The 10506-nt window shown below is 39.1% G+C and overlaps 1 non-coding gene across 1 annotated transcript; it reads left to right on the top strand.

The window, feature by feature from the left end:
* Window positions 1-1199: 1199 nt before the first annotated feature.
* Window positions 1200-1263, top strand: LOC114007414 (small nucleolar RNA SNORD77). The gene has a single exon (XR_003549044.1). It is a non-coding gene; the product is annotated as a small nucleolar RNA SNORD77 (small nucleolar RNA).
* The last annotated feature ends 9243 nt before the right edge of the window (window positions 1264-10506 follow it).

Here is a 10506-nt window from a genome sequence, read left to right as displayed (position 1 = left end):
TTTTTGATAAATTGGAATATCCCGAGGGGCATTATTAGGACCCAGTCAAAATGCAGCCTGGAGTTTATAGATGTCAAAGAAGCTGACCTTGGCATGTTAACTGAGAGAAGTAAGCATTCCTGAAAGTCAGAAAGATGAATGGATTAAGTGTGACTATACAAAGATAATGCTCTAAAATCAAGCTCTCCCAAATGCACTGAATATTAATATTTAACGAAAAGTCACCACTTCAGTGGTTTCTATTTTCAAGATTTCTTTCAGTACTTTATTCGGTCAAAAAATATTTGCTAAATTTCTACCAGGCACTGTGTGCAAGAGGCACTGGGGATAAAGCAATGAATAAGATAGGGGAGATCTCTACCCATGAAGTATTTGCATTTAGGAAATAGAGGTTAGATAGTAAACAAGTAGATTAAATAAACAACTAGTTTTTGAAAGTGATAACTGTTATGAAGGAAGCAGACCTTCTGTGCCAGAAAGGAATAGTGTCACACTATCTATGTGACCTGTGTCTTCAGGAAGCTCTCTCAGAGGTGATGGGTTGTTTGAGCCCTGAAGCTGTGAACCCAGTAAGGGAATGTCTTGGGGAAGAAGAAAGTGCGAGCGAAAGACTAAGGGCTGGGACCAGTATATGGCATAGTGGTTACATTGCTGGACTCCCACATGGCTGACTGCAGTTCAAGTCCCTGACTCAGCGGCTTCAAACTCACACCTGGTGAGTGTGTGTGCATGCCCAAAATCCTGAGAGGAGACTGGAGGAGAACGGATTGTGGCATGGCCAGCTTTCCTGGTGGGTGATTTCTCATTTTCTGTTCTTTGACAAGTCCATGCGCCCAATAACAAAGATCTCTCTAAAAATAAAAGACTAAGGATTTGGAGGGAGAAGGGAGCCCATTGTGACTGGGGCATCAAAGGAGTGGGAGGAGAGTATATGGGACAAGATAATGGATATGGATATGGGCTGAATATACTAGTCTGTGAGTGACAATAACGGCTTAGAATAAAATTAAAATTGCAATCTGATGATGGGAAAGCAGTGGATACTTTAAAAAAATTGTCATAACCAGTATACAATAAGCTCTTCATATATGAAGAGCAAAAGTTTAGGCCCAATTATGGTGGTGAACACTGGTATGACGCTGCTTCTTCACTGGTTAAAGCCCAGGTTTGATTCCTGGCCTACTCTAAGAGCCAGGCATGTACTATGTTGGTGCATAGTTCAGCAGATTGAATCTTGAAGGAATCTACCAGCTGTCTGATGTTAAAAAAAAGAAAAAATTGAAAAACCAGATGTGGTGGTGCTCCCCTGTAGTTCCAGCTACTCAGAAGGTTGAAGCAGGAAGATCACAACAGAGCAAGTCTTTATCTTGAAAAACAAAATGAGTACAATGCTATGTTTTTACATATGCATACACACCCATAAAACCATTTCCACAATACGGTAATGATCTTCATGATGCTTTATAATCCTTGTCTTCCTCCAGCCCTCCTCCCCTTGACCTTCTACCCACACAGGGTTACCACTGATCTGATTTCTGTCACTGTACATTTGTTTACTTTTAAAAGAACTTTCCATAAAGGCAATCATACAGTATTTTCGTCCACTTTTTGCTGCTAATAACAGAAATATCGAAATCAGTTTTCCATGTATGTGGGAGTCTATTTCTGCACTTATCTGGTTTCATTGATCTATTCCTTTATTTGTCTAATTAACATATCACACTATTTCTTTACCATAGATACATAATGAAATAAGATACTAATATCCCTATATCTTAATTTCCTTTATCAAAATGGCCCTATTGTGGATCATTTTCATTCTCTTTTAAAATTACATTTATTTCTTGAGAAAGAGAGAGACACACACCCTTGTCAAGGTCTCACTATGCCGAGATCCTTCTTCCAGCTTCCCATTCAGTCCAGATCACAGGACTGTGGAGACATTCTGGTATGCTCAGATAGACGTGGGCTCTGAACTTGAACCTCTCATATAGCTCCAGTATTGTGCAGTGGTACCCTTCCCCAAAGGCCACTTTGACTGGATCGAGATCCTATTTTTATATAAATTTTAGAATAGTCCTGTCAGTTTCTGCAAGAACAAAACAAAACAAAAACAAAAACACAAAAACGCCAACAAAAACCCCAAAAAACATCAACAAAAAAACCTGCTGGAATTTTGGTTGGGACTATGTTAAATGAGGAGTATTGATATCTTAACAATATTGAGTCTTCAGCACTGAACAAGGTATATCTAGCTCTCCTTTATTCAGATCTTTAATTTCCCTTTGCGATTTTTATCATTTCTGGTATAGATGACTTTCACATCTTCCATTAGACTCACTTTGAGTATTTCATGTTGTAGATGCTATTGTTAATTGCATTTAAAAATACTTTCTATTTCTGATTGTTTGTTGTGAATATACAAGAATACAATAGAATTTTTGGATATTGATAATGTATTCTTTTATCTTGCTAAACTCACTTAATAATTCTAGTAGCAGTTTTTGTAGAATACATTGAATTCTCTACATAAAAGATTATGTAATCTGTGAATATAGGCAGTCCTATTTCATCATTTTCTTTCTTCTTTCTTTCTTTCTTTCTTTCTTTCTTTCTCTCTTTCTTTCTTTTTCTTTCTTTATTGTGTGAGAAAGAAAGACTGAGAGATGGCAACCCCCAAAGCATCTTGGTGCCCATTATGCAATGACAGGCCTCGCATACTCAGAGAAGTCTCCAGATGGGAACCCGGAAACTCATGGTGTGAGTCAGCCTTGTAGAACATTGTGTTTTGCTGCTGTGCCACTGTCCGGTCCTCTATTTCATCTTTTCCACCCTGGATGATTTCGTAAATCATTTTCTTGCCTGATTATATAACATGTGCTAGAGCTTTCAACGCAATGTTGAACACAAATAGTAAGAGTAGCCATCATTGTCTTCTTCAGTCTTAAGGGGGAATATATCAGTCTTTTGGGATTAAATGTCATTTTGCTTGTAGGATTTTTATAGATGCCCTCTATCAGAGCTCCATTCTTTCCTAATTTACAGAGAACTTTTAATCAAAAAATTTTTTTTCATGGCTTTGCTCATACATCTCAGTATTAAATCTTTTTTAAAATTTTATTATTTTTTATATACATTAAATCATATTGTTTAGCTTACAAAGTGAACATTTCAATATGTGAACATTTCTCCCCAGTCCAGTTGATCAAAATATCTTCAACAGATAACACCACACCTCCCCGTCCTGTCAATGGTCTTCCTCTGTATCCTTCCTCTAAATGACCTTCCCTAGGCCCCACTCCTCCACACACACTACCAGATTTTGTCATTTTTATTTTTTACATCTATTGTGTATATACACACACACATACATATATCTATTGAGCTATACACACACACACACATACACACACACACACACACACACACACACATATATATGTACACACTTTGAATGTAAGAACCACCTTACGTTCTTGGATTAACTTTGCTTATGATGCATTCATTGACTTTTTTTTCAGTTTATTCATTTATTCAATGAGTGAGAGCAAGACAGATAGATACAGCATGCAACAGGATCCCAATGCCACAATCCACCTCTAACTTCACTCAGCCCAGAGTATACTCTGGTAGGTCTCTGTATGAAATCTGACCCACTTGTCACATGGGCCTGCCTCATAAAGGGTCGTATTTTCCCGCCGTACCATTGTCTGCCCCTCACTGACTTGTAAAATATTCTTTTGTTCAGTTTGATAACTTTTTGTTTATAATTTCATATCTATGCTTATGAAGCCATTTACATTTAATGTGATTACCAATATGCTTGGGTTTACATCTATCATCTTGCTATTTGTTTTCTGTTTGTCCCATCTATTCTTCATTCTCTTTTCTCTAATTTTCTTCCTTCTTTTGGGTTGTGTATATTTTTATGATTCCATTTTACCTTATTTGGCTCCTTAGCTACACCTCCATGTTTCATTATTTTAATAATTGCTTTAGGATTTATAGTGTATAGAGAAGCTTGTTGTTCCCTTTGCAGACCTTGGAAAAGGAGTGGTGAAGGGCTGTCTCGATGTCCTGCCCTGGTCCCATGATCTTTCCTAGGGTGCTCAAAATCCAGAGATACTCTGGGTTCCAGTGCTTCGTTGGGTGGTACACTCAGTGTAAGTTTTTTAATACTCAGTGGGACAGTTTATGCTGTTTTTTGAAACTCTAGTTCTCTTTGTTTATCATTCAAGAAGAAATTCTGAGAGAAGCTACACACCAAGAGGCACCTCCTGGAACTCTACCAGGAAGACTGATGCAGTAACTTGGAAACATAAGGGTAATAGCAGACAAGGGGACACAGAAATCTTGCTCTGCCTTGTCCCTGTGCTCCTGCCAGAAGAGGTTCACAACTATGTCATTGTTCAAAGGGGACTTTCTTCTCAGGTGCTTCAACAAACAGAAACATAAAACATATAAGCTTTAAGAGGCTAGGCATCGTCATTGTCTGGTCACCTGTTTAAGCACCAGAAACCCTGATGGGCAGAAGTCCAAATGGTGGCCTTAACCCTCCCATCTAGTACCTGCCCAGAGCATCCCTTTGCTCAGTCTGCAGGTGGGACAATGGCCTTAGACAGACGCTCAAGTTGTGGTCATCTTGGTCTTAGTATTCTTCCCAGGAACAGAGGACAACCAAGCAAGTCAGCTGACAAATCAGCACTTTAAATTCCAATATGTTTATGGTGTGGAGTGGATGTTTGCCAACGATTTTAAAGGACTAGATGATAGGTGGAGAGAAGCCAAAAAGACACAGCAGAGGGTCCAGGTCAAACCCTACATTCCAGGAAATTGCAGAGGGCTCACACAATTTTTTTTTATGAAGGCAACAATAATAGAAATTACAAATAGATACTTGTCCCCAAATTGCATCTAGCACCACACAAGGTATTTTTTCATAGATGTCCTTATTTTTAGAGCTCTCAACAGCCTTGCAACTACCATATTTTGTAGATCCTAGGGCACCACATCTTTAAGATCACTAGATCTTGTTAGCATCTCTAAGATCAGGCTGTATCTTACAATGTATGCCAAAAGAGAACCTTATATTGTGGATTAATTGTCAGTGGTTGTTTTGTTTGTTTTTGCTAAGTGTGCATGAACTATTAGTGAATCTTAAAACCTGTGATGTGTCTGATTTGATGACATGTATTAGATATAACTTTCCATGCTTTCCAGATGACAAAATGGAGACTCAGAGACCAAATAAGTTGCCTGACATTGTACTGGTAAACGGAGAGCCTAGTGCTTCATATAGACTCTGAAATTTGTTTTGTAATTAGACCACAGGATGGGAGTTCAGGGACAAGATCCAGCCCCAAGGAAGGGACAATCTAAAGTAGGAAGGACTTTAGATCCTCCCCATCTTGGGTCAAGGTTTAGAGACAGACTCTGTTCTGATGAGGACTAGGATGCTGGGCAGAGACACAGGTCTTAACCTAGAAAGAGTAAACCAAACCTACTTTAGACCTATAACTCAGGCCAGCCCCAGGGTAGTGAAAGATCATCCCAGAGCTTATTGGTGACTGGGTTTGAATCATGACACAGGGGGAAAAGGCCCCAAAAGGCTAGAACTCTGCTAGATGTCTTTCTCCTGTAGATCATTGAAAAAATAAAAACATACCATATTATTGGTCCATTTCAAACAGTATGCTTTTGCTTCCTGGAATATTGAGCTACATTCATAAAATCCATGTCTACCTAGAACTTTAGAATGTGACTTTATTTGGAGATAGAGTAATTGCAGATATAGATGGTCAGACTAAATGTGGTGATACTAGGTTAGGGCCACCCTTCATCTGGTGTCCATATGTGAAGAAAGACACAGAGGCACAGAGCAGAAGGACATGTGAAGGTAGAGCAGATTGGAGGTATCCTGATGTAAGCCAAGGGACACCTGGAGACATCAAAAGCTGGAAAAGATGAAGAGGAATTCTCTTCTAGAGCCTTGGGAGAGAGATGGCCCTTCCTAACCTTAATTTCTGACCTCTAGCTTCTAGAACTAGGAGTAGATATATTTCTGCTATTTTAAGCCACCATTTGTACTAATTTGTGATGGCAGACTTAGAAAACTAATACACCTGGCAACTGGAGTATCTTGGGTAGGAGGAATAGGAATTAATGGACAGAGTTTCAAGAACAGCCAAACCAATAAGCCTCAGCTCTCCACCCCCATGACTTTGCTATAAAGCAATGTTCATGGTGTATTTATTATACAAGAATTGCTGTGCAGGCCATGGGGGAGGGGGCAGGAGAGAGCAGTCAGACACAGTTGTGACCTTGCAGAGCTTATGAGCAGGCAGAGAGACAGATATGAATAAAAAGATGACTGTTCTAAGGGGAGAAAAGTCTGAGTAGAGATCCAAACCACATTTCCCACAGGGCTTCCTGTGGTGGCGAGATGACAGGTTAAGGGGATATGAATGGTATGGAACTGAGCCAACAGCAAATGGGGGAAAGGTTTGGGTGCAGAGAGGGTGTGGAAAGGGAAGGAGAAGGACTTTTGACTTTTTCCATGAGAATGGAACTTTGAGGAGCAGGAAAAATGTCTAAAGGTCATTTTTCAGAAGGATTTCTGGACAAAGTGCCAAAGAGATTGTATGGTGGTGTGCTTTAGAGAAAATCAATAGTAAAACTCTCACATATTATCCAAAGCTTTCAGAGTGAGACCAATGCTTCTTTGATGTGACATCTTGTAGATGCAGGGTCTTGAGGCCTTCTGGCTCTAGCTATGTTACTATGGACACAGATAATCATAACAGAAAGTGGGATGTGTGCTAGGAAGGAGAGGAACTACAAAGCGGCAGTTAAGGGCAGAGATGAAGGCACCTTCTACTGGGGAGCTACTCTCAGTTTTCCTAGGATCCCACATGACTTAATACAAGCTTCCCCCAAAATGCAGTTTATTGCAGATGGAAAAATCATCTCTCTGGGGTAATTGTGACTATTGGGGTATTGTGATGCTAATATTGGTTTCTCTTACCCCCACTCTCCTGCCCCATAAACCATAAACAGGACACAGCTAGAGCCCACATTGGCTCTAGAACATGCTCTTGTTCTCTTAGTCTTGTCAAAACTTCACAGAAACTCCAGCTAAGATTCTTTCTCCATTCAGGCATGACCTCTGAGAGCCCCTTCCAAATTATTCCTTCTCATTAACCCTCCCTTCTACCTTCAGAGTGCATTTGCCATGGGATCTGAACACATCCTTAGCTGCTAATGTGGTCTGTTATTTCTAAGATTTCTATTTTATAAAGTATGTCATAAAATTCAATCCCAGGGCCCAGGTGGTTTAGAGACTATTTCAAATGTTCTACTTATTTGGAAGAAAGAGGAGGGGGCTATTTCTTAAAAAAAAAAAAAATCCCTTTACCTCTTGGCCAAGTCCCTGGTGTACAGTTGGATCACATCATAAAAGACTCTTAAAAGGTTATGGCCAGTGTCATTGGACTGAATCATCCTTCCTTACCCAGATGATGAGTCTATGGAATTGGGGCTGTTCCCAAACCCAGAGAACTTTAGACTGCAAATTTGGGCACTTGGGGAGTTGGCGGCAGCCACCTGCTTTCTTAGAAACGAAAGAGGAAAAGGCATCTGTCAATTGTGCTCCCCTGGTACTAGGCCCCCCCTGACTCTAAACAGAACAGTCGGTTGAAAACAAGCTCCCAAATGATGTCAGAGTCGGAAAGCAATTGCATCCTGAGCATCATTCATGGCTAACAGTCAATTCTTGATTTTTTTTTTTTTTTGGTCTCTAGTCTTTTCTAAGAAGCATATTGTCTTTTAGCCATGGCTCCAAGTCTACAAAACGTGCATTTTTCCATCTCAGCATTAACTCACTGAATTTGAGTTGTTTTCCTTGCAGGGTCAAGGGTTTAAACCTGGGCTGGAATGACAAACACCAGAGCCACCTTGGAAGACAGATACTGAAGATACCAGGTGATGGTCAGCCTGCCTTCTTGAATGACAGCACCGAAGAAAGCTGCTCACTGACTGGATACCCGCCCTATTCTGCTAAATCTATTTTGTTAGCACCATTGTATTTTTAGAGGGCTAGTTGCTACAGCAAATGTAACCCTAACTGATTTATGAACCACTCACGTAATGAATTTTTTAGAATTACATTTGTTTATTTACATGGCTGATTGCTATATTTTAGTCACATGAGGGAACAAAGCTATGGTAGCAGAGGAAAAGAATGTTTAATCTGTCAGCAGAATGTGGGCTAGGGTCAAGATGGAAAAGGTAGGACCAAGGAGACAATAGCTGAGCCGAATCTTTAGGAATGAATGTGAATTCACCTTAGAGAGGAAAAGAGGGAAGGGCAATCCAAATCAAAGTCACAGCTTGGATAAAAGCACAGAGGGATGAAAGCACATATTTTGTATTATCTGCTTTTCCATCTTTAACTTCCTATAATCGGAAAGAAATACAAGAAAATGTCACAGTTCCAAACTATCATATCTATTTAGTTACTTGATCTCTTATTTTTGGAACACAGGAAATATGGTCCAGTTAAAAGAAAAGCATTGTACGTGTTAGAGAACTCAACAGCAACTATTTTTGTTTCTAAAGATTTTAAAGCTGGCATTCACAAGGTCGTGAAATTCTAAAATTCTCTTTAAAATGTCTGAGTGTTCTTAGTTATGGGGGTTTTTAGGTAGTAAGTTAAACTGTAAGTCAGCTTCTGTGAAATCTAGATGTCGTCATAATTGAGATGGTTTCTATAATTATAGATGGTCCCACTTGCAAAAATCCAGTTAACATGGTTAGAAAGATTACATTTTGCAGAGGAGACAAAGCAACCTGACCTTTGTGTAGTGATCAGACAGTATGAATTTTATTAATACCTATTTGAGAAGGTATATCTAACATGTTTAACTCCTTCTGCCATTTCCTTTTTTTTTTTCTTAAGTTTGTTTCTTCAAAGAAAGAGAAAGAGAGAAAAGAGAAAAGAGAAATAAGCATCCCCAGCAGGGTCTTCAAGAAGACTCAGGAGACAAACCTGGGACCTTCTCATGTGGCCTCAGCATCGCACAGCCTTGAACTACCATTGCACCACCAGGGGTGGCCCATTTCCTTGTTATTTGAAGCTACCACTTACTACACTTTATTATTGAACTCTATGTTCAGCACTACATTAAGAGTTTCACATTTGGGAAGCCTGCAGCTATTACATATTCCTGTTTTACAGATCAGAAAACTGAGACACAAAAGTTACGTATCTGTTGAGAGTTACATGATTATAGAGATCCTTAGAGGTTTGAAGAGGTCTGGTTCACTTCAAAGTTCATTTTATGGATGATAGCATTCCTCCTTCACTGCTTTAACATTTTTTTTTTTGATTTCCAGGATATGTATTTTTAAATCATGTCTATGTTTTAGAGATTTCAGAGTATTATTTTTTGGATTATATGTTTAATCATCATGCTTTCAAAACATGCATCAATGAGAAGAATCCTTTTTCAGTTCTGCCCTCTGGGGCCACACTATTTGTTGAGCAATGACTTTAGTATAATATCATGTCTCAAGAGTTTCACAATTCAGGACAATTCCCTTTGGTCAAGAATTACCTTACTGGGTCATAGGACATCCAGATTATGCAAGATTTCAAGGCATCCATATATCAGCATAAATCACTCTTAAATCCATGGGTAAAACAAGGTCAGTCTCAGTCTTAATTCTTTTTATAATTTTTGGGATGAGTAGTTAAGCTTGGATAGCCATTGTCAGGAAATTGGTGGGTTTCTTGGGGGAAATAAATGCTTTAATAGTGTGTCTTATCTATCAGTCCCGGAGAAGAGATAAAGAAGGGCTAGCAAAAATTTTAAAATATTCTTGTTGAGATTTTGTTTGAATTATTTGACTTTATTCATTCTATTGGGGAAAAATGACATTTTTTGAAATTGAGTTTTCCCTTCCATAAACATAGTAAAAATTTACATTTATTTGTTCTTTTTTTAAAAATATCTTTCTGAATAGTTGTGTTTTCTTCTTGAAGGTTTCACACGTGCATGCACACACACACACACACACACACACACATATATATTTCATGAATTTAGTAATTGGGTAAATGGTATCTTCTAAAAGGTTACTTATTCTAATGTGCCTTTAATTCTTTTTTTTTTTTTTTTTGTGGTGTTTGCTATAGGGCTGATACACTTGTCAGAAAGACAGAAAGTGAGAAATCATCCCCCAGGGGGGATGGCCACGCCACAATCTCTTCTCCTCCATTCTCCTCTCAGGATCTTGGGCATGCATGCACACGTGCCTGGCATGAGTTCAAGCCAACGGGTCCAGCATTTGAACCACAGTCAACTAACTACATGGAAGCCCAGCGACATAGCCATTATACTAACTGCTGGTCCTGTGCCTTCAATCTTAATATAGAATTGGTTTTGGGAACCAGCAGTTAGCGTAATGGCTATGTCGCTGGACTCCCATGTAGTCAACTGCGGTTCG

This window comes from Tupaia chinensis, unplaced genomic scaffold (genome assembly GCF_000334495.1).
Source record: "Tupaia chinensis unplaced genomic scaffold, TupChi_1.0 Scaffold000165_2, whole genome shotgun sequence".
Classification (NCBI taxonomy): Eukaryota; Metazoa; Chordata; class Mammalia; order Scandentia; family Tupaiidae; genus Tupaia; species Tupaia belangeri.
The sequence above is the reverse complement of the archived record's forward strand: the minus strand, read 5'-3'. Positions and strand labels throughout refer to the sequence as shown.